Raw genomic sequence first — 23,226 nt, 5'->3', positions numbered from 1 at the left:
GCCCCAGAGCGCACCTCGCTCGCTGTTTTTGGCCGTGAGTCAGAATCTTCCCCACCCTCCTCAGTGGTGCCTGCTTTCGGGGGTGGCCTGTGCTATGTGTCTCAGAGATGCACGAGAGCCCTTTCTTTTTTGGCCGTGTGATGGAGCCGGGGCTCTCCTGGCTGTGACAGGGACCCGCCTGTTGGGGATGTGGGGTAGGATGCTTTAGTGAAGTGGTTTTCAGCACCGGTTTCCCAATCAAACAGCACTTTAGTTCTGTAGAAGTTGGGGGTCTCGAGCCCCTGCCGCCTGGGTGAGAGGTCAGACTAAGTCTGAAGTAGTGAACTTAGGTTCTCTCTGCGCATCTTGCAAAAAGCGGTTCTTTGGCTTTCCTAGAGCAAATCTCTTACCTGCTAAGGGCTGAAGCAACCCAGCGGATCGTGCGTGCACCTTGAAGAGGAAGCCACAGCCTGAGATGACGATCTGAAACCTGGAAAGGATCTGGTTAGGTGTCCTTTGCAGGCAGAAGTTCGTGGTTAAGGGTCTTCTCGGTCATCTGTTTTTAGAATGAAAATTTTCAGGTAGGCTCTGGAACGGTTCTTGTTAACAGGTGAAATCAGTTTCGTCCACACGCATGGGATCAGATATTTGCATGGTGGAGGTGGAAACCACTGCGTGTGCTCAGACCTGTGTCTAAAGGCTCGTGGCACTTCGCGCTTGGGCTGATCAGAACCCGCGGCTTTCTGTGGGTCCCCTTGGGTTCAGGTGGCAGCCAGTCGCGACAGAACCACATCCCAGCGGTCCAGGGGGTGTTACCCTTGCAGACAGCAGATTTAGCCCAGCAGTGCACTTCTCACATCCTAAATTTGCTCTTTCACTCACTCAATTAAGTAATATTTCCTGAGTCCTTCCAGGGTGACTAAGATGGGCTTGCCCCTGTCCTTGCAGAGCTTATGGTATAGCAGACCAAATGGATATTGAATGATTACAAAAGTGATTAATTATACTGTATTCATTCAGCTAGTGTTTGTTGAGTATCTGGTGTGTGCTGGGCATTGTTCATGGTGTTGGGGTATCAGTGGACCAGACGGAGAAGAGTTGCTGCCTTCTTGAAGCTTACATTCTAATAAGACACACAGTAAATCAAAATGTAACAGGTAAGTAAATCTTAGGGCGTGTTACAAGGCAAAAAGTGGGAAGCAGAGGCAGGTGAAGGTGACTGAGAGTATGGGTTGGGCCGGGTGGGGGGGGGTGTCATCTGCAGAGTGTGGGATGCATGAAATGAAGATTGTGGGTGGTTGGAGTTATTGAGAAATGACAGGTTATGACAGTTGGGGAGGCTGAGGCAGGGGGAGAGAAGGGAAGTTTAGGCAGCTGAGAGCCGGCTGGAAGGATCGTGTGTGTGTGTGTGTGTTGAAATGACTGAGACTTGAGACAGTAGTGTAGGAGAGAGGGACTGTGATCAGGGAGCTACAGTCATCGAGAAATGAGGGGGAGTGACACAGGGGCTGGGTGGCAGCAGTGAGGGGTAGTAGCTGACAGAGTCTGATGACAAGAGATGCAAAGCCCAGGAATCTTAGGGAGGAGGGGAGAGAATTGTCTGGAGGGGGCGGTGAGGAGCCTACTGGTCTGGCTGTGAAAAGTGCTCTGATGGAGAGTCACAGGGGGCCATGAGGGCGGGTCATAGGGGATAGTGTCTGTCCTGGAGTGGAGAGGCTGGGAAGCTCTTGTGAGATTGTGATTTAGAATAAGAATTACGTATTTGGACTTCCTTTCCTTCCTGGCACAGGGCTCCTAAAAATCCTTGGAGTCTCCTGGGAAGGTGTCTTTTGTTATGTTAATGAAGCGACTTTTGGAAAGCACCTAAGGATGGGGGCTGGTTGCCAGGGAAGCCATCCTGTGATTAGAAGGTTGGAACTTTCAGTGTCCCCAGCCCCACTCCATGGAGGGGAGAGGGGCTGGAGGTCTAATCCATCGCCAGTGGCCAATGATTTAAATCAGTCACGCCTATATGGTGAAGCCTCATGAAAACCCAAAAGGATGAGGTTCAGAGAGCTTATGGCTTGGTGAACACGTGGAGACTTGGGGAAAGCGGTGCACCCAGAGAGCATGGAAGCTCTGTGCCCTTTCCCTGTGCATCTCTCCCATCTGGCTGTTTTGAGTTATATTCTTTTATAGTAAACTGGTGATCTAGTAACCAGAATGTTTCCCTGAGTTCTGTGAGCCACTCTAGCAAATTAATCCAACCCAAGGAGGAGGTTTGGGGAACCTCCAATCTGTAGCCGGTCTGTCAGAAGCACTGGTGACAACCTGGACTTGGGATTGGCATCTGAAGTGGAGGCAGTCTTGTAGGACTGAGCCCTCAGCCTGTGGGATCTGACGCTATCTCCGGGTAGATAGTGTCAGAATTGAGTTGAGTTGTAGGACACCCAGCTGGTGTCTCGGAGAATTAGAACTGAGTGCAGAATCTCAGCTTCCCTGAGAAAGTGTGATTCGCGAGGGTGGCACGTGGGTAGATGTGGTCCAGAGGCTGTCAGGAGGGAGCAGGAACTCTCTGGGGCTACACAGTCAGGAGGAGGCCTGACTCACGGGTGGGGTGAGGGTGGATGAGGAGCTTGAGAGAAAAGGGGGCTCCCCAGGGTATTTGTTGAGTGCTGTAGTAGGAGGAGGCCTGTTCTGGTAGTTGGAAGCTGCGGAGAAACCCACAGGGGCCAGATGGATTCTCTGTGGCCACCTAGGAGGCGGGCTGTTGAAGCACCATGTCAGCCAGCTGCTGCTTGCTGCCCTATCCTATTGATCTGGTGGTTGATTGATCAACATGGGCCAAACAGGCCCGAGAGGCAGCTTTGGGGCCTGTGAGCCCTAGGTCAGGAACCTGAAGGTTTGGGGAACTCACAAGGTATTTTCTGGGCTCTCTGCTGACTGTTGGGACTCTGGGAATGGCTGTGAGGATGCTGCTGATGAGCAGGATTTTGATTTCTGAATCGTTCCTTAAGCCCTGGGATGACGGCCTTGGTAAGGGCTGGATAAGGATGGACCTGTTTGCCCAGAGACCGGCTGAGCTCCTCAAGGGGGCTTTCCCCTGCACGTGGTGGGGAGGGGGAGGAAAGCGGCCGAGGCGCTGGGGAGGAGGGTGAGAGAACGCAGTGTGGGAGATCCCTGGTGACGTGGTGGTGGGACAACTGGAGGCAGCCTGAGGCGTGTGTGTGCTGGGCTTGTGTGGCTTAGGGAACTCCACTTAAGAGCTGTGTGTGTGGCCTTGGGCAAGTTATTTAATCTTTCCCCCCTTTCTGTTTTCCTCTGTAAAATGAAGACACAGACTCTGATTTCTCAAGGCTGTTGGGAAAAGTAGGTGAGCTGTGTCTGTCAGTGCCCAGCAGGACAGCAGCACAGGGCAGGTGATCAATACCTGCCAGGACCTCCAGGAAAGGCCTTTTCTGAGGTGCTGCTGAGACGGGGGTGGAGGGGATCTCAGTGTTGCTATGACCGTGGAAAGGCAATTTCCTATTTAAAAATTGGATCTTTCAGGAGAGGAAGACAATTATCCTGAAGACATACACGTGCACGGAACCCCGCGTATCCGCGGATGGAAGCTCGAAGCAGAGCACGTGGAGAAGATAAAGATGCAGTGGGGACAAGTCCACACACGAGCCATCTGGCCCTTTGGAGGAGACGGCACCGTGTCCCTGGTGCCTGGGAACAAGGACGGGCTGTTCTGGGGCCGGATGCCAGGCCAGCACGCACGGGCCCCGGCTGGCTGACACTGGCTGGCTACCTCGCTCTGCTAAAGGTCGAGCAGCAGACCTTTTCCAGAAGGGAGAAGAAACTGTAGAAGATCCAGTACCGTACCCCACATCTGATTCATCATAACCTGTTGCCCACACAGCAGCGAGAGCTCTCCATGGAGTGACGGGCAAACATGTCATTCTTCTATTAGTCGTTTATTCTGTCTGCCGAACACCTACCAATACTCTGTACATTTCCTTCCAAACCCAAAGAAGCATAAAGAAACTCTACTGGATATTTGTCCCTTCCCTCTCTGTTCTCTTTCTGGACACCTTTCTCTCACTCCTGTGTCGAGACATGTTTTCTGGGTGCCAGGCTCTGGTTGTGACCTGACGCGTCAGATGTCGTCACGGCCCCTGAGCTCACCCTGGCAGAACTGTGCTTTCTAGCCTCTTTCAGGCCCAGTGGGGCACACTGGGAAAGGTCATTGTGCACACACTGGGGAGTGGGGGGAGGTGGCAGGTGGGGAAGCCATAATCTAGGCTTCCTGGAACTGAGAGGGTCAGTGCGTCTCAACACGCCGGTGTGTGCATGTGAGTGTGTGTGTCTGTGTAAAACATGACCTAGCAGTCCTGCTGGAGAGAGGGATTCCCACTGCTGTCTAACAACCATCTGCTTGTTTGCCTTGTGGAATTTCGCAGGGTCCCATTAGCTGGCAGCTGGTGACCCTGGGTCCTCTGTGACTTGGGTTCACTCAAAAGTTTCTGGCCACAAATTTGAGCGCTTTCTCCGTTAAGGTGCTGCAGGGGCTCCAGAAGTGAAGAGCTGATCTTCACTTCGAGGGGGCTTGTGGCCCAGTTTGGGGGGTACAACACACCTGTAGCTACCCTAAGACAAGGCAAAATATGAGGACCACAAAGGAGGTACAGAAAGCTGGGTTCCGGGGCGAGAATCTGGTCTAGCGGGGGAGCCGGGTGCCCCTGATGGAAGAGGTGACCGATTTGCACTTTGCCTTAAAGGATGTAGGATTCTGACCAGCAAGGGTGGGCTGAGTCTGGGGATGGATATGAGTAAGAGGCATTCAAGGGGGAGGGCACAGCCCATCTGAAGGCATGGGTCTGGGGTGAGCGGGCACTTCCGTTTTGATGAGCCTGTAGGTTTGGTACAGGAATAGATGGGGAGGAGGCCGCAGAGCCGGGTGGAGGCATAGGCTGGGTGTGGACTCGGATTTCGGCTCCGGGGGCTGCCTTCACAGCCCGTACATGAATAGCTGGACAGGGTGGACGCCTGGGGTTGGTTTGAATGGGACGCGGTTGACACAGTGTAGTACAAGGGAATCGAGCACAGAAAGTCTCCCTCCACTCCTGGATTGCTTGTTTGAGGTCCACAAAGGTAGCTTTCGATTGAACGTGGCCTCTCTTGGCCCTTCCAGAGCCAGCATACACCTAGTGCCTTGGGGCTCTTTAGAGCTGCGGGCACAAGCTATTTTCATGCTCCTTCAAATGCCCGTGTTTATTTTTAAACTCGAGCCTTTGTAAAGCAGGTATGTATCATTCAGGCTTTGCTTTTGAGTAAAAAGGCTCTCTTGGGCCAATGGAACCAACAAAAAGATGTTCTTGATTTAAAGTTGGACATTCTTTTCATTTAATGCCTCCATGCATATATTCCGGTGTTATAGGAAGGGCCACAGAAGTAATTTGCTTTTAAAGAAAATCCTGGAAAGAGGAAACCCTCATGCAGTTGGCCACTTTCTTAACTTGTGCTGGCAGATCTGTATTGTGAACACTGGTGCTCAGACAAGAAAGAGGTCTGCGTGCGTCAGAGATGGGGCGGGTGGGGACAAGCTGGTGGGGGTAGTCTGAACCCTGCCTCCCCCAGCCCCACCTCCCACCAATAGGAGCCCGTGGACAAGGGGCTTAGCAGAGAAGGTCTGTTACCTTTTAAGCATATGCGAGTTATAACTGAAAATTAATGAGATTAATTTAGAGTTCAAGACTGGAGGATTCAGCACATGTGCTCTTTATACCTTTCCTCCCCAGAACTCATTAAAATGATAATAAAGAGATTGTTAGGAGTATAATCCTACGGCAGCAAAGTGAATGGGAGGGAATTAGCAGCCCCTGAGAGATTGCAACAAATTTCTGGCTAATAGAAAGCAGTGGAGGAATGGCGATGTCAGAAATACAGCAGAGGAGACCAGAGGCCAAAGTCCAAGTGGAAGGGGGCCGTGGGGGTGGGAGGAGGGGGCCAGGCTGCCCTGGAGAACTCCAGAGAGCCTCTTAACCAAGCCCACAGGTCCAGCCCAGGGCCAGAATGAGACGTGGTGCTGAAAGCTGGAACTTGAATCGAAGGTCTTAGGGACTCCGTGTTTATTAGGGAGAATGAGGACAAGTGAACGTCACTGGCAGAGGCAAGGCAGGGAGTGTGGGCATTGGCATTCTAGAATAAAGTCTTCCTTGGCCTGGTGTGGATCCTGGATAGGTGGGTGGTATTTGAAGCCATGGTACTAGGTAAGACCAGCGAAGGAGAGATCTTGGAGTTCTCTGACTGACCCTGAGGAGTCAGGAAGAGGAAGAGCCAGCAGAATAAACTTCTCATCAGATAAAGTGGATGCAAGACAAAAGAGTAAAGCAAGGCCTTTAAGGTTCTGAGGGAAGAGCATTTTTTAACCATTGAAAAAAAATTTTATGTCTAAAAAATGTCCCCCTTAGATGTTATGTCCTAAACTCCCGAGCCTGTCAATTTACCTTATTTGGTAAAAGTCTTTGCAGATGTGATTACGGTGAGGATCTCGAGGTGGAGAGATTATCCCGAATTATGCTGGGAGACCTTAAATGCGATCACAACTGTCTTTATGAGGGGGAGGCAGAGGGAGATTTTACTACACATGAACAGAAGAGAGAAGGGATGTGAGGGCCTCAGCAGATGGAGAGATTTGAAGATGCTAAGCTGCAGGCTTCAAAGATGGAGGAAGAGGCCAAGGAATGCGGCTCTGGAAGCTGGAAAAGCCAGGAAACGGGTTCTTCCCTAGAGCCTGCAGAGGAGCGGGGCCCTCCTGACACTTTGGTTTCAGCCCAGTGAAAGTGATTTCAGAGGTGAGAGAACGAGTTCCTGTTGTTTTAAGCCACTGAGTTTGGGGTCATTTGTTACAGTAGCCCAGGACACTGATCCATATAGCCAAACCAGTCAAGTGTAGGGGGAGAGTAAGGGGAATTATAGATACAAGGACCTAAAGTTTACTTCTCGCTCCTTTTGAGGGTCTACACCTGCAGAACAAGGGTGAAGACGATGGAGAAGGCAGTTGGGGACCAAAAGAGACTTGGTGGCTCCTGGGAGTCTAAAGAAAAGAACTCTTAGACAGACGGCCATGAGTGGGCCTCAGAAGCACCCAGTCCAGATTGGAACTGGAAGTCATTGGCTCTAAGAATAATATCTTCAGGACAGAGACTGGAATGGATTCAGACAGAATGAACAGGAAGCTGGAAGACACCAGGGTTATGGGAAGATGGGCTGTGTTTGTCTTCTCAGTAGGAAAAAGAAGGCAGTAGAAAAACTCCACAAAAAATAAAGATGATCACAAGCATGTTGCATTTCAAATACGAAGCACAGTGAGGGACCACCTGCTTTTGAACAACTGGGAGAGGGCTGGAGAGGAGAGGCTGCTCCGTGACCTTTGCTGGGAACTTGTTCCTTTGGGGAACGCTTGGCTCCTGACACTGGAACCATACAGGAAGAAATATAATTCTGGCACATTTCTTGGGTCTGCGGGGAGCAATATTTATATAGTCATAATAATGTTCTCTTTTTTAGATGGTTACATAGTACTTTATTGTGTTAATTTATTGACTTAACTCCTCCTGGTACTGGACATTCTATTTATACCCGGTTGACTTTTCTGTAAATAACGGTAGAATCTGACGTCAGTTTGATCCATGAAGCCTCTTTTGTTGGCAGAGTTGGCGAACTGAATTGTTAGACTGGTAATGTGTAATTCTTTATTGGGGGGGGTGCCCCCCAAGTGCAAGAATGTGGCTGAATTCTGAAGGGAGGTGGTGAATGGCTCATCTAGACTATCTCCCTTGCTGTGCTGGGCATTAGCCCAGCAGGCCAGCTTGCTCTTGGTCCTGCCCGATCCTGTATGGATGAGCAGCCTGGTGCCGCGTCCCTGAGCAGAGGCCTGTGGGCAGAGGGAGTGTGTGGGTGGGGCGGGCATGCTGACTTACAGGTCTGGTACAAATGGGAGAAAGCTGAGCTTGTTTACGTGCCAAGAGTGAGGATCCAGAAACTGAGAGAGGCTATTGTTGTAATTGAGGTTGGTGTTTCCTATTCTTTTAAATGTCATGGACACATGGAAAATATTTATACAGCACATGAGTAAATGGATGAGACTGCCCATGGTCAGAAGTGACCCGTCAGGGCATTCCAGTTGCCCCAGGCTCTGCTTTGCACCCAGAGGGTTAAAGAGATCCCCTTGTCAACAGGCAACTTGCTCCCAGCCCAATGACATCTTTGTACAAATGAGAAAAAGCCACTTCTTTCTCAAGACACCTTCCGGATGTCCGCTGCCTGCCAGATATTATTTGACAGAATAGGTATGCAAATCTTTCATGAGCACACTGTGATGGATGCCCTCAGAGTTCTGTGCTGCACAGCCATTCGCAGGACCCTGGCTCAGCACACCTGTGGCCCGTTTGAGGATGCTGCCAGGAAGGAGGCTGAGGGAGAGGACAGAGACGAGAGACATTCCTGCCGTATGCTGGCATGAGACGCTCAGGTTTCTGCTGGTGACAGACCCAATGGTGGGAGTCGCTGGAATAGGGCTGCAGGGAGAGCAGTGCTATGGAGGATAGGTGTGGGCACCGAGTTCAGGAGAGATGCCTGGGCTGGAGTGTCATTTGGGCATCATCACATAGAGATGGTTCTTGAAGCTGTGGAAGTGAGTGTGTAGAAAAACTCCGTGGAAAAGAACTCTGGAGCCAGCCCCTGTGGGCCACCCAATTCCCCCACTGAGGTGGGGCCTGATACTCAAGCAAGAACGTAGAAATGAGGTCCCAGTGTGAGGGGACTCTCTGCACCATGGTGTCCTGTCCCATGGCTTATGGACACTGTCCCAACAAGTTCATGTTGCCTGAGAGGATCTGTGCCAGAGATGTCTGGCTGCCGTACCTGAGCCTGACAGCACTGCGGCCTGAGTGTCTGCCCCTAGGTGCTGCCTTTCTGTGCCCAGTACTCACCCAGGGTCACTGCTGGTGAGTGCTGTTGGGGAGGGGCTGTGTCTCCTTCATCCCTCTGTCCTTAGGGCCAAGTGTTGGATTTTTGAAGGGCTCTTAGGAGTGTGGATGGAGGTTGGGACTTGGATGTGTGAGTGGACACATGAGCCCTGCCTGCTCTCTGCCCGGGTTTCCTTTGTGACATTCGCTGCCCAGATGTTCCCCGTGATCCCACTCTTAGCTGCTCCACAAAGCGTATCGTCCAGCCAGGCCCAGGCTGGCCCGGTCCTGCAGAGCTCTGGCCTCAGCACCTGTCCCCGGGACACTGCCAGGGACCCAAGGAGGCCTGCATTGGGGCCCCACACCTGTGCTTTTGGACCAGATGAGCTGGTTACACTTTTGCCCTTCACATTGTGGGAAATAATAGAAAGGAGTTTTGCCGTGCTGGGCTCATGAGATATAATTTCCACATTACGTCAAAGACAATAATTGTTTAGCAGATATTTTGGACCTAGTGTGTGCATGGGACTGCAGCAAATAAAGGGCTAGTGGGAGATGCCCTATTTCTGCCTGTCAGCGTAAACTGCTTGTGCCTCTAGAACAATGGATTTATTTTTATTTACTAAGTTTCCTTCCCTTAAGACATATGGTGCTTTGACTTCATCATGTTAAATTTTGAACACGTCATGTCTCCCTTATGTGTGCGCTGGGACTTGTTGCTGTCCCCACCAGGCAGACCCTCCCTGGCTGTGCCCTCCTGCGTGTCTCGATGTCATGTGCCATGTTGTTGGGTGCAGAGGAAATGGCTGTTCCAGCTGTTCCCACCCAGGGGCCTAGGCAAGCAGGGACAGCTGCCCAGGCTATTCGTTATTTCCTCCAAGACAGAGGGCAGTTGTTTTGCTCCCAGGCTGCTTGAGCTGGTAACTAAGGCACCTTCGTCTTTGGCTGGAATCCTATCAATTCTTGAGGCCACCTTGGTGAAATTCTGCTGATTAGAAAGCTGTTTGGCAGTTATATGTGACTTTGATCAATAAAGAAATGAGAAAAATTATTTTTCCATAAATACTGCCTAGAAGGCCAAAATCTTTTAATAAATGGGGTCCACGGGGAAGATATGAATAATAAATGCCTACTTCTTGGTCACTATCTTGGAAACCAGTGGGTTAACTGTGGGTTAGAAACAAGCCCAAAAAACAACTAAAACTGGAGCTGGCCCGGTGGCGCAGCAGTTAAGTTCGCACGTTCTGCTTCAGCAGCCGGGGTTCGCCGGTTCAGATCCCGGGTGTGGACGTGGTACTGCTTGGCAAGCCATGCTGTGGCAGGTGTCCCACGTATAAAGCAGAGGAAGATGGGCATGGATGTTAGCTCAGGGCCAGTCTTCCTCAGCAAAAACAGGAGGATTGGCAGCAGTTAGCTCAAGGCTAATCTTCCCAAAAAAAAGAAAAATAAAAACAAACCTAAAACTGAGGGCCCTGGCTCTTCCCAGAGCAGCCGTGGTTCGGAGATATCCAGCCACGCATCTGGGTGCTGAGAGGGCACCTTGGGGGCTCAGTTCCGTTGGTACCAAATCTCTATCCAGCTTCTGTCATCTTTGTTCCCTTGCTATCTAAACTTTTTTTTTAAGATTTTATTTTTTTCCTTTTTCTCCCCAAACCCCTCCCCCCCCGGTACATAGTTGTATATTCTTAGTTGTGGGTCCTTCTAGTTGTGGCATGTGGGACACTGCCTCAGCGTGGCTCGATGAGTGGTGCCATGTCCGCGTCGCCATGTCCGCGCCCAGGATTCGAAGTGATGAAGCATTGGGCTGCCTGCAGTGGAGCATGTGAACTTAACCATTCGGCCACAGGGCCGGACCCTAAACTTTTTTTTTTTAAACCACTTTATTGAGTGGTTTTTGACATGCAAAAAGCTGTACATATTTAATGTATACAACTTAATGAGTTTGGAGATAAGTACACACCCGTGAAACCATCACCAACCACAGTGTATGCCATAAATACATCCGTTCTCTCAAATGCTTCCTCCTGCCCTCCCTTACTTATTATTTGTGTGTGTGTGTGTGTATGATAAGGACACTTAACGTAAGATCTACCCTCTTTGCAAGTTTTTAAGTAGACAATGTAATAGTCCTAACTGTGGGCACCATGCTGTGTGAAGTTCTTGAGAGCACCTCCCACTCTCCCTCTGTCAGCTGTGGTGTTGGGGACCTCTGACACCTGTCTTATTTAGTGCAGATGGTTCTGCATTTGACCTTTGGCTTGGGAAGCAGGTGACGCTGGCCTCTCCCTTGCCTAGACACAATTTCACATTGAAGCAAGGTTTGCCGTCTTTGCCTCAGGCATTTGACAAACCTATTCTCTCCCCTGCCAGAGAAAACCCCAGTTGTATGGTCACCTTCCATCCTGTTTCCCGTGCACACACAGGGCTCCCTGGATGCTGAGGCAGAGGCTGTGGCTGTGTGTGTCCTGGGGTGTTCTCAGTGCCCAGCACGGCTCTCTATATAGTTGCACAGTGGATATTTGTTGAGTTAATGTATATTTATATTAGTATACATATTGGTAAGGATGGGCGCACGGTATGGTGCTATTTTGTAACCTTCTCTCTTCACTTAATACTATATCCTTAATATCCACAGTCCTAGTGTTGGCTAGTTTTTGTTGGAATTGTGGAACCTATGAGTTTTTTTCTTTTTGTTTGTTTTTTGAATCTGAACCAAGAGATTTTGAGTGGACATTCAAATCCTTCAGGGTCTAACTAGTTCTCTTCAGAAGGAAAGGGGACACAGACACTTGTTGGCCTCCTTATTTGGTAACTTCTGGATGTAAATCATTGAACTATAATGTAATGAAGTAGAGAATAAGTGATAGTAGGTAAAGAAAAAAAGAACATCTTTCCATGTTAGTAATATATAGTGGTAATTTTTAAAGGCTGAATGGTATTTCTTGTGTGGATATATTATACTTTGTTTAACCAGTCCCTCACCTTGGAGCATTTAGATTATTTACAAGGTATTTCTTTGTGTGTGTGTATGTTTGTGTGTTTTTGTTTTGTTTTTGTAGTGAAGAAGATTGGCCCTGAGCTAACATCTGTGCCAGTCTTCCTCAGTTTTGTATGTGGGACACTACCACAGCATGGCTTGATGAGCGGTGTGTAGGTCCGTGCCCAGGATCCAAACCTGTAAACCCCGTCCCACCAAAGTGGAGCACATGAACCTAACCACTATGCCACTGGCTGGCCCTGACCCAAATTCGGAGCAGTAGCCATACACTTGACAAGCGTGGGCTTCTAGAACTTGAACTAGAATTCCCCTTGCTGCCACCCGGGAACTCAGAAGGGAGAAGTGAGCCTTGAAACCAGTTTGCCACGACTAGTTCTAATTTACCAGTAAAGGAGAAAACAAGTCCCAGACTTCTAAATTTTTGAAAAAATTTTTAAAATTGTGAAAGCATACAGTTATTCTTTTTTGAAGATTTTTTCTTTATTTGCTGATGATAACAGGGAGAGAGAGCTAGACTGCCTTTGGGCGAGTAGTGGGGCTGTCTAAACAGCTCTTTAGTGACTGTCCTTTTCCCTAAGTATGTTTGCATATCCTCATTTTTTGCCCTTTAATAGACTCCTCGAAGTGGAATTGTTGGCTTCAGGAGTATGAAGTTTTAAGGCTTTTGATATGTAATGATAAATTGCCTTCTAGAGAATCCTATAAAGTTGTACCCCATTACTAGTGTAAAAGAGACAGATGCTTTCCACTCTAGAAGACTGGGTTTCTTTAAATCTTTTTTTATTGTGGTGAAATGTACATAGCATAAAATGCACCATCTTAACCATTTTAAGTGTACAGTTCAGTGGCCTTAGGTGCATTCGCGTCGTCCCACCATCCACCTCCAGAACGGCTTCGGTAGGCAGTTGATTTTTTTCCGGTCTTCGCAGTTGGATGCTGAAAAGGCTCTCATTGTTTTAGTTCCCATTTCTTTTTTACTGAGAAGGTGTAACCTACTGTCAAGTGCTGTGGACAGTTTTGTTAATTTGGGTGCTCTTCAGTGCTCAGCCTCCTTGGCTCCCTTGAGCCGTTTGCCGCTGTGGACGCCCCCTCCTTGAGCTCTTGCCTGTCCCCAGCTCCGGTGTCAGCACCCTTCACTGGTTTTCCTCCTCCCTGCCCACCTTCCCCTCCTCCTCTGCTCCACCTGCCCTTCCAGGGCACACCGTTGGCAGTTTTCTGTCTGGCGCCGTGAAGCTGTTTGTTAAGGTTGCTCTTCCTGCCTTGTCCTTCTGAGGCTGGCTCCATCCTTACCACCCCCAGAGCTGCTCCGCACACACTCTACTGTTATTACTGTAAAATATACACGACGTAAAATTTATCATTTTAATAGTTTTTAAATGTATTTGCAAATCAGTGGCATTAAGAACATTCACAATGTTGCACTACCCATTTCCAGAGCTTTCTCATCTTCCCAAACAGAAACTTTGTACCCATTAAGCAATAACTCCCCATTCCGTGCTGCCCCAGCCCCTGGTGATCGCCCTTCTACTTTCTGTCTCTGAATTTGACCATTGGATTCTGTAAGTGGAATCACATGATGTTTGTCCTTTTGTGTCTGGCTTATGCCATTTAACAGAATATTTCCAAAGTTTATCCATATCAGAACTTCATTCCTGTTTATGTCTGAATACTATTCCGTCATATGTATATGTATTTTGTTTATCCATTCATCTGTTGGTGGACACTTGGGTTGTTTCTACCTTTTGGCTCTTGCGAATAGTGCTGCTGTGAAGATTAGTGTACAGTGTCTGCGTGAATCCCTTCTTTCAATACTACCCTGCGAGGACCTTGAACCTGGGAGCCTGGAGAAAGGGATCCGGGCAGAGGGACTGGGGCGAGGGCATTCCGAAGGCATGCAAAGCTTGGCTGTGTAATGGACTGTCTGCCTGTCTGTAGTTTACTCTTCTGAGCGGTGGCTCCTGCGGTCTCAGGGAAGGTGCCCTGAGAGGATGCTGCTGTTGGGATGAACTGATCAGAAGCAAGGACAGTGGCCGAGATGAGGGGGCGGAAAGGCTGTGTGCTCTGGGTGCTGGGCACGAGGTCAGACTTTCAGGTGCTGCCTGCAGGCACCGTTGGCCAGGAGCAGCCAGAGGGTTTCCAGCTGCACAAGAGAAGTTCTAGAAGGATCCAGAGCTCTCCTTTCCATGTAGCCCAAGCTTCTGCGGGATGGTCAGAGTATCTTAGAGGGAAAGTAAGCAAAATGGATGTGATCCTTGGGCGCCGAGGGCTTCTATAAGCACCTCTCCCCAGGGCACAGGGATACTGAGCTTTAAGTCTGTCCAGGCCGCTCCAGACACGCAGAATGGCAGAGCCCGCTGGGCATCTTCCTAGGCTTTGAAATGTGGCTCCCCCATGGTCTGCAGATTTGCTTGTTTGTCCCAAGGTTGCCTTACATCAAAACCACTTGCTTCGCTATTTACCAGACTCCTTTCTTGCTTCTTTCTAAACCCCAGTTCTCTGTGTTTTCGATATTTATTAAGGCATTTAAAAAATTCCCCTGTTAATAAGAGACCTTGAAATAGGCACCTAGTGTGAGGTGGGGTTCCTTCCTTGGGCCTCAGCAACCCGGGAAAGTGAGTGGAGGCCCAGAGTGGGGACACTTTCTGTCTATCTATTTGGGGTGTAGGTCACCTTCAGGTAGGTAAAGATTGTTCCTCTGGAGATGTGCTAAGTTCAGTGTCCATTAGTCTCTGCTTCACGTCCACTGGGAAGGCTATAATCAAAAAGACAGACGATAGCAAATGTTGGCGAGGATGTGGACAGGTTGGAACCCTCATACATTGCTGGTGGGAATGCAGAATGGCCTTTCCTCTTTGGAAACCACCTGGCATTCCGCTAAAAGTTACCCGTGGAGTTCCCATGTGACCCAGCAGTTCTACTTCCAGGCGTATAGCCAAGAGCCAAGAAAGCATATGACCACATAAATCAAGTGTGCAGATGTTCACAGCAGCTTTACCTATAACAGCCAAAAGGTGGAAATAGTACAGATGCCCGTCGACTGATGAATGGAGAAACAAAATGTAGTGTATCCATTCAATAGTGGTGATGGTTGCACAGTTCTTTGAATAAACTAAAACCCACCGAATTGTATACTTTAAAAGGGTGAATTTAATGGTGTATGAATTATAACTTAATAAAGACAGTTTTAAAATTGTCCATTGTTTACATGAAATTTAATTTTAGCTGGAAGTCTTCTATTTTCTTTCTGCCAAATCTGGCAAGTCTATCCTTACTGCCTGTTTTTACAAATAAAGTTTTATTGTAAAACACACACGAAATGTCACTTAGCCTGAGAGAGCAACTGACAGTGTAATACAAGCCTCTCAAGTCCTCTTTTGAGGTTCGTCTGCACCTTTGTTTTGTGTTTTGCTCCTTCTGCAATTGACTTGGCAAGTTACCAGCCTCTTCACTCCAGGCACTTCTAATTTTAAACAAGAGTGATTCTTAGGAAAACAAAAATAACTTTTCCCCCCCAAACCCAAATTCCGAGCAGTAGCCGTACAGTTGACAAGCCTGGGCTTCTAGAACTTGAACTAGAATTCCCCTTGCTGCCACCCGGGAACTCAGAAGGGAGAAGTGAGCCTCGAAACCAGTTTGCCACAACTGGTTCTAATTTACCAGTAAAGGAGAAAACAAGTCCCAGACTTCTAAATTTTTGAAAAATTTTTTTAAATTGTGAAATCATACAGTTATTCTTTTTTGAAGATTTTTTCTTTAATTGGCTGATGATAACAGGGAGAGAGAGCTAGACTGCCTTTGGGCGAGTAGTGGGGCTGTCTAAGGTGGAAAAGGGACAGTCTTCCCTGCAGTGGCATCTTATACCTATAATTAACATAATATTCCTTTAACAGATTGCTATTAAGAACAAAACATTTTGTACACATTATCACTTTTAATCTTTTTTTTTTTTGGAGGAAGATTAGCCCTGAGCTAACATCTGCTGCCAATTCTCCTTTTTGGGGAGGAAAGCTGACCCTGAGCTAACATCCGTGCCCATCTTCCTCTACTTTATATGTGGGATGCCTACCACAGCATGGCTTGCCAAGCAGCACCATGTCCACACTGGGGATCCGAACCTGGGATCCGGGCCACCAAAGTGGAATGTGCGCACTTAACTGCTGCACCACTGGACCAGCCCCTATCACTTTTAATCTTAACAGCCCCTTGAGGTGATTATATTAATGTCCCCACTTCACAGAGTGAAGTGACTTGTGGACCTTGCGCATCCACTATTCCGGGGTGCTGACCCCGTTCCTTCCTTAGTCTTAAAGAAGAGAAACAGCACAGTTTTGGGGAACGGCCCTCCTCTTCTTCAACTTGTCTCTGACGGGTAGAAAGAGCCCCGACAGAAACTAGAGTTAAAACAAACCCTGTTATGTTCCTGAGACAAAATGAGGACTGTTACATCTTTTCAGCATGTGTATGTGTCAGAGACTCTTCACACTTGTCCTTTCCCAGGAAAGGCAGGGTGAAGCAGTGCCTTTAAAGATAACACGTAGTCACGTGGTTTTTGGAACGATCCGTCAGACTGAGTGATCCTGAGACTCTTGAGTTCCAGCGCTGTCTCCCAGCTCCTCTTCCTGTCCCTGTGCTGGTTGTCTCTCCGCTTCTGTCGTCTCTCTCTTCCTTTCTCCCTGCTGACTCGCCCTGAGTGGTTTCATCTGTCTGTGATTTCTACTCAACAGCTGCCATGGGCTCCCCAGTGTAGCCTTCTAACCCAGCAGTGTCACCCCAAAAAGGGATGATCGCACCTGCCTTCCAACATCTCTAGATGGTCTATAGGCAAGGCCCACTCAGAATGACCCAGATGTCCTCTCCACTGCCCAAGCCAGAAAACTTACTCATCGAGCCTTGTTTTCCCCTTATCCTTGTCCACATTTGATCTTGGAGGGAAAAAAGGGGGAAAAAAGCAGCTCTACTAAGATATAACTCACATACCGTACAATTCTCTTATATAAAATATACAACTCTTTGGTTTTTTTTTTAACTATATTCAGAGCTTGTGCAACCATCAACACAGTCTAATTTTAGAACTTTTTTTTTTGCTTTTTTTGGTGAGAAAGATTGGCCCTGAGCCAACATCTGTTGCCAGTCTTCCTTTTTGTTTTCCCCCCAAAGCCCCAGTACATAGTTGTATCCTAGTTGTGAGTCCTTCTAGCTCTTCTGTGTGGAACCCCACAGCATGGCTGGATGAGTGGTGTGTAGGTCTGCGCCCAGGATCCGAACCAGCGAACCCCGGGCCACCGAAGCAGAGTGCACGAACTTAACCATTCAGCCACAGGGCCGGCCCCTGGAACGTTTTTATTCTTCCTCAAAGAAACCCAGAACCCATTAGCAGTCACTCCTCATTTTCCCCGTTTTATTTTTATTATAGATGAATACAGAAGCCCTCAACATTTTAAATTGAGAACATTGTTTTTCCAGTCCTCTAAGGAAATCATGTCTGGTTGGTATTAGGAATGATGTTGCCAAGTCATAGACTCATATCAGGTATGGCATAAAGTCTTCTTTATTCTGTTTTCATTGCAGTGTAATAGGAAAATCTCTGTGCGCAGACATGTTATAGCAAAAGGAAGAGCTCAGACGGCTCCTTCGGCAATACTTTGTGCTCTTGAATTAGCTGTCCTGGGGATCATTAATCCTTATTACTTGGGCAGCTTGCCACCTGGTTTTTTTTAGAAATCATCACTTGGCTGTATTCTGATTCTTGGCTTTTGGTGCTCACGGTATGTGACTCATAAAACTGTTGTTTTGTTTAAAACTCCCGTTTTTCATCATTGATTCAGGGGGAATGAGTTTTTTAGCATAAATGTTCAATATGCCACATAAGGAATAAAATCATGAATGTATGTGAAAATCCTAAGACAAGATCCCTTCCACAGATGAAACATCAGGAAGAGAAGGTGCCCATCGACACGATGCCTAGTGTGTACGTGCGAGTCACATGCCTGTGTGCGGCTCGAATGACGGACCTTGGTGTGTCACACAGCTTCTATGGAATCTCCCAGCAGTCTTGGCTAGAGAACACAATTTCTTAAAGGTGATATCACATAATTATGAGAACAACTATCCAAGTGCATTTAACATTTTTCCTATATTTCTTGGAATGTATTTGAAAGGGAAAATGGCTTTGACATAGATTTTCCACAGAGCACGGTTGGGAGATGGTGGCCCCCAAGATAAAGACCCATTTCCTCAGCATGGCATTTGGAGTTCGTGACCATCTGGCTTTCGCCCTCCCTCGGGCCTCATCTCTTGCCATCCCCCTCCTGTAGCCACAGGTAGCACTTGCTGGTCTCCGAGCTCACCGCTCACTCGGGTCTAGAGTCAATGCCCTCTCGCCTGTTTGCTGGGCTCTGGGCTGGGGTGTAGGGGCTTGTGTGTGTGGAGAGGGTTTCTGTGTGTGGTAAAGGGTGCCGTTTGAACATGAGATGGCATTGCAGTATTGCTGGAGAGTTTCGTTGTGTTTTCTCTCTCGATCCTGTTCTTGGTCTCGTCCTCCTGTAATCCGTTTACCCATCCTGCTTCCTCAGAAAAGCCCCCCGCCCCACCCCATGCAAATATTTGCCTTCCATCCTAGCTTTGCTTTTCTGAAACTCTGCCTTTCCCCCTTCTGACTGTCGGGACCCTCACCTGATGCCCCAAACCCACCACCCCTTTTGGAAAGTATGGACCCTTCCCCAAAGCACATGGGAACGGACCGATAGGCCTGTGGGGTGGCCCTCAGCCTGTGAACCAGTCCCGGAGGTTAGTGAGACTCACGTCACAGGAGACTCACAGAAGGATGTGCGCTGAGAGCTCCTGAAAACCCGTCAAGCCCTCTAGAATGCCAGGCAGTGTCATCTGGGAGGCCTGTCAGCATTCATGCCTGCCTTGTTCCGTTCCCTGTTGGAAATGTGACCCAAAAAGGGAATCCCCAGTCAGTGGAGTAGGAGGATTTGTGACAAATGTGACTTAGGTGAAGTCTCTCATTTATCAGGTTGGTTAATCTGAGCAGTTTTGGGGCAGGTGGAAATAACTTTAATAGAATGGGTCCACTGTGACCCACTTGAAGGGCTCAGACCAAGTGAGGAGATGGCCTTCTGCCTGCGGTCCAGCCAGTGTGGGTTTTCCCCAGCGAGTTGCTCATCCATTGTTAGAACAGGGTTTATGGAATGATTTCTGTGTCCCCGTGCATGGGTAATACCACCTGCATCATATACTTAATTCCTTGGGCTTCTATTTCTGAATTCTGTTTCAATCTATTTATTTGCTAATACTTCATTTCATTTACTATAACTTTATAATAATATATTTCAATGTCTGATATGGCTAAACCTCCTCATTGCTCTTCATTTTCAGAATTTTCTTGGCTGTCTTCACATATTAAGCTTTCCCTGTAAATAACCCTGTCTAGTTCTAAACGTTATCCTGTTGATATTTGTATTGTGTCAGATGTATTTATTAATTCAAGAATAGTTGACATCTTTATACTGACTTTTCCCATTTAAGAACAGGATATGTATTATTTATTAAAGTTTTCTTTTGTCTACTTTAGCAGGTCTTATCTTTATTTTTTTAATACAGATTTTGCACACTTCTTAAATAGATTCCTATAAATTGTATCTTTTTGGCTGCTACTATAAATGGGATCTTTTTTTTTTTTTTAAAGATTTTAGTTTTCCTTTTTCTCCCCAAAGCCCCCTGGTACACAGTTGTGTATCTCCAGTTGTGGGCCCTTCCAGTCGTGGCATGCAGGACGCCGCCTCAGCATGGCTCGATGAGCGGTGCCATGTCCGCACTCAGGATCCGAATCAGCGAAACCCTGGGCCGCCGAAGCAGTGCGCGACAACTTAACCACTCGGCCACGGGGCCATCCCCTATAAATGGGATCTTTAAAAAGTTCCTTACATTGTCTCTCTGTTTGTTTGTGTATATAGGAAGGCTATTGATTTTATTTTTTATTAGTAATTTTGTACCTAACCACCTTACTGAATTTTATTATTCATATTTAACTTCTTCAGTTGATTTTCTTGGGTGTTCTACAAGTGCAATCATATTGCCTGCAAACACGGTAACTTTATTATGGAGGATTTTGTATGAAAGTACAACCACTATTTGCTCATGAGTTAGATTCTTTACAGAGAAGAACCTTTTGTCCGTATCTCCTTTTTTCCCCAGCTCTCTGTCCTAGGCACTGGGGATTTGATCCTGCTAGCTTAGGGGCCTGTTGACCAAGGGCTAGGAGCCAGGTGAGCCCATGCTTCTGGTCTCTGTGACAGGTGTTCGGTCCAGCACCTGCATCCTCAGAGCACAGGTTAGATCTTCAGGATGCTAGGGCGGGACTTGAGAGGCTAATAGGAACTCTTCTGGCAGCCAAGGGGGAAGGATGTTTTAGGCTCAGTAAGGGGCATGTGCATGATCATGTGAAAATGCAGGTGACTTGGAAGTGCTAACAGAAAAGCAGCAAAGCCTGTCTGGTGAGGGGGCAGGGCCAGGATCATCCTGATGCGCCTGGGGCTGGTCCTGTTGGGGATAGAGCCATGAAAGGCTTTGAAGCTGGGTGGGGGTGGTGCATTACCCATTGGGATTGGAGGAAGACCATTCTCTTGGTGCTGTGGGAATGATGTTTGAAGGAGTTTAAGATTGAAGGCAGATAAATGAGTTAGGGCATCCTATGAGACTTTGAAACCCTGTTTAAATGGCAGAAAGTAATGTCTGAATGTTTGTTTTCATTCAAACTGAATAGAAGTAGAAATATTAAGAATTGTGAAGTTTTACGGTTTCATATCAGAAAAAGCCTGGAGCGAAGCATTGCAAGTGAGGGATTATGATAAATTAAAACATCATTTTTCTTTTTTTCTTTCTTTCTTTTTTTTTTTGCAAAGCGTAGTCATGCCAGTTCTCTGCAGAATCCTTTTCCATGGAGCCAAAAATCATTCAGAGCAGGAATGGTCTCTCTGCTGAGTGGTTGTCATGTTCCAAACATACATATGTTGCACAGAGTGTCTAATTATTCTTGGGGACAATTACTGTCAGGTTCCAGGATATGTTCAATGAGCGGCAATTGGTGTTTATTCAGCTCTAAAATGACTGTGCAAGGGAACAGTAGGTTATATTGTCTGCCTCAAGAAACGTTTTGCCATCCGGAAACATCTGCTTTCTATTTAAAGCACTGAAGAAAGAATGAGAGTCTATTTCAGATGGACTCCCTAAGCATCGAGCACCAAAGGAAGAGAATAAAATTGGGTATGAAGGTAGTCTCGGTTCTTTGACACGTACTCTTTTCAGCTTTTCCCTGCTGGGAGGGAACGGTGGCCTCGTGGCTTGGAAAGTTTTGCTTCTTTTGAATTTTTCTGTTTATACCGATTTGCACACTTAGAGAAACTGACTTCTGTGTCCTAGTTCCAACTCTTTTCCTTTCTCAGGTGAGGCAGGATACTCTTTCAGAGTTGGGGTCTGCTTTTTGAATTTTGTGGCAAGGTTGATAGAGTACTCTGATTTTTGTCCAGAAAGATGTGAAGATTTGTTGTCCGGTTTGCCTGAAATCATCCTTTTGATCCTCGGTTTTCTGTGCGGGTAATGCTGCCCACTCACGCTCCTGTCCAGAGGATTAAATGAGAATATATACAGTCTGCTTGGTGGGTAGTAAACTTTCTGTGAAGGTCAGTGTACCAGTTATCTACTGCTTTATAACAAACTGCCACAAACTTAGCAGCTTAAAACAAAACACATTTCTGTGGGTCAGGAGTGGAGGCGTGGCTTAGCTGGGTCCTCGGCTTCAGGACCTCTTAGAAGGTGTCACCAAGGTGTCACCCAGGGCTGGGGTCTCATCTGAGGGCCCAGCTGTGGAAAGAGCCACTTCTAAGCTTCCAGGCATTTGTTGACAAATTTCAGTTCCTCGAGGTGTGTTGAACCGAGGGCCTCAGTTCTTTGGTGGCTGGGGGCGGGGGGCCACCCCCAGTTCCTGCAGTTTGGGTCTCCCCAGCATGCCCACTTGCTTCATCAAAGCCAGCAAGAGAGGGTCAATCAAGAGCGTCTGCTAGCAAGACAGAAGTCACAATCCTATGTAACCTACTTGCACAGCGACTCCCCATCACCTTTGCCACGTTCTGTTGGTTAAAAGCAAGTCCCCGGTCCCCGCCATGCTCAGAGGGAGGGTGTTACACAAGGATGTGAGCACCAGGAGGTGGGGATCATTGGGAGACAGATCAGAGGCTGCCTCCTATAGGCAGCTATTATTTTAGGAAGAGAGTATAGCATAATGGTTAAGAGGGAGGGTGTCCATCCATGTCACTTAGAACTGACTTCAGATCTCAGATCTGCCAATCTGCCACTTGCTAACTTTGTAATCCAAGGCAGGTCCTTGGCCTCCCTGAGCCCCCATTTCCCCACCTGTACGACCCTGTCCCTCTTTGTGATCCTAAATGAGAGGTCACATGTGAAGGCTGGCGGAATGGTAAGTAGTCAGTAAATATAAGCTACTGGCTTTTCTTTTTATCCTTGTCTTTTTTTTTTTTTTTTTTTTTTTTGCTTTTTCTTTAAATACCATTAGATTTTAGAAGAATAAAATCGAGCCCCCAGTGGTATCAAACTTGGTCTCATGTGGATACCCTAGTCCTCTGGGTCATTTCCTGGGCACAGAGCTGCTGCCACACTGGCTGCGCAGGTCCTTCCTGGCTTGCTTGGGGCCTCAGGACTGAGGAACACAGGTCTTTGCCCTCAGAAGGGCCCTGGCTTCCCCTGGGGTGCCCTCCCTTGGAATGGGGCTGGCAGGAGTGCCTGAAGCTCTCCTCCTGGGCTCCTCTCCCCATGATGGAGCAGCTAGTTCCCCCTGCAGAGGCCTGACTATGGTGACCAGGGCTGCAGCCACTGACAGTGTGGCCTGCTGAGCCCACCATGCTCTCCCGACAAATTGTATTTCCAGTTGGGGTTTTGAGGGCAACCTGTGGTGGCTTCGGTCCATCCCCAGAGCCAAGCAGGCGGATTTGGAGATGGGCCGTTGTGTCTGCATGCTTCCCTTGACCTGAATGTGTCCAGCAGGTGACTCACTGCTTTTGCTCATCCCTGGTCAGAGAGCTCCACCATCCTCTCTTGTCTCTGTCCCTCATCCTCTGTCTCCTTTGGCTTCGCTTTCTTTACTCACTCACTCCTCTTGGCTTTGGGGACATCGAGTACTTCCAGAAGGTTGCTGCTTGGCCATCACAAGCTGTCCTCTGTCCTGACCAGAGCACCTCTGCCTCATCTCACCCCTCACCCCATCCTGTGCACCCAAAGATCCTGTTCTTGGTCCCA

General features: G+C 48.0%; 1 protein-coding gene and 1 long non-coding RNA gene across 3 annotated transcripts in view; both read left to right on the top strand.

Annotated features, from left to right (window-relative positions):
* Positions 1–23,226, top strand: part of HOMER2 (homer scaffold protein 2) — a 72,018-nt gene that overhangs the window by 5,034 nt on the left and 43,758 nt on the right. The window lies entirely within an intron of this gene.
* On the top strand, positions 380–9,978 carry LOC124236334 (uncharacterized). Its single transcript, XR_006887694.1, has 3 exons — positions 380–560; positions 1,000–1,136; positions 3,508–9,978. It is a non-coding gene; the product is annotated as an uncharacterized LOC124236334 (long non-coding RNA).

Source organism: Equus quagga, chromosome 2 (assembly GCF_021613505.1).
Source record: "Equus quagga isolate Etosha38 chromosome 2, UCLA_HA_Equagga_1.0, whole genome shotgun sequence".
NCBI lineage: Eukaryota > Metazoa > Chordata > Mammalia > Perissodactyla > Equidae > Equus > Equus quagga.
This window is presented reverse-complemented; position numbering and strand designations above follow the sequence as displayed.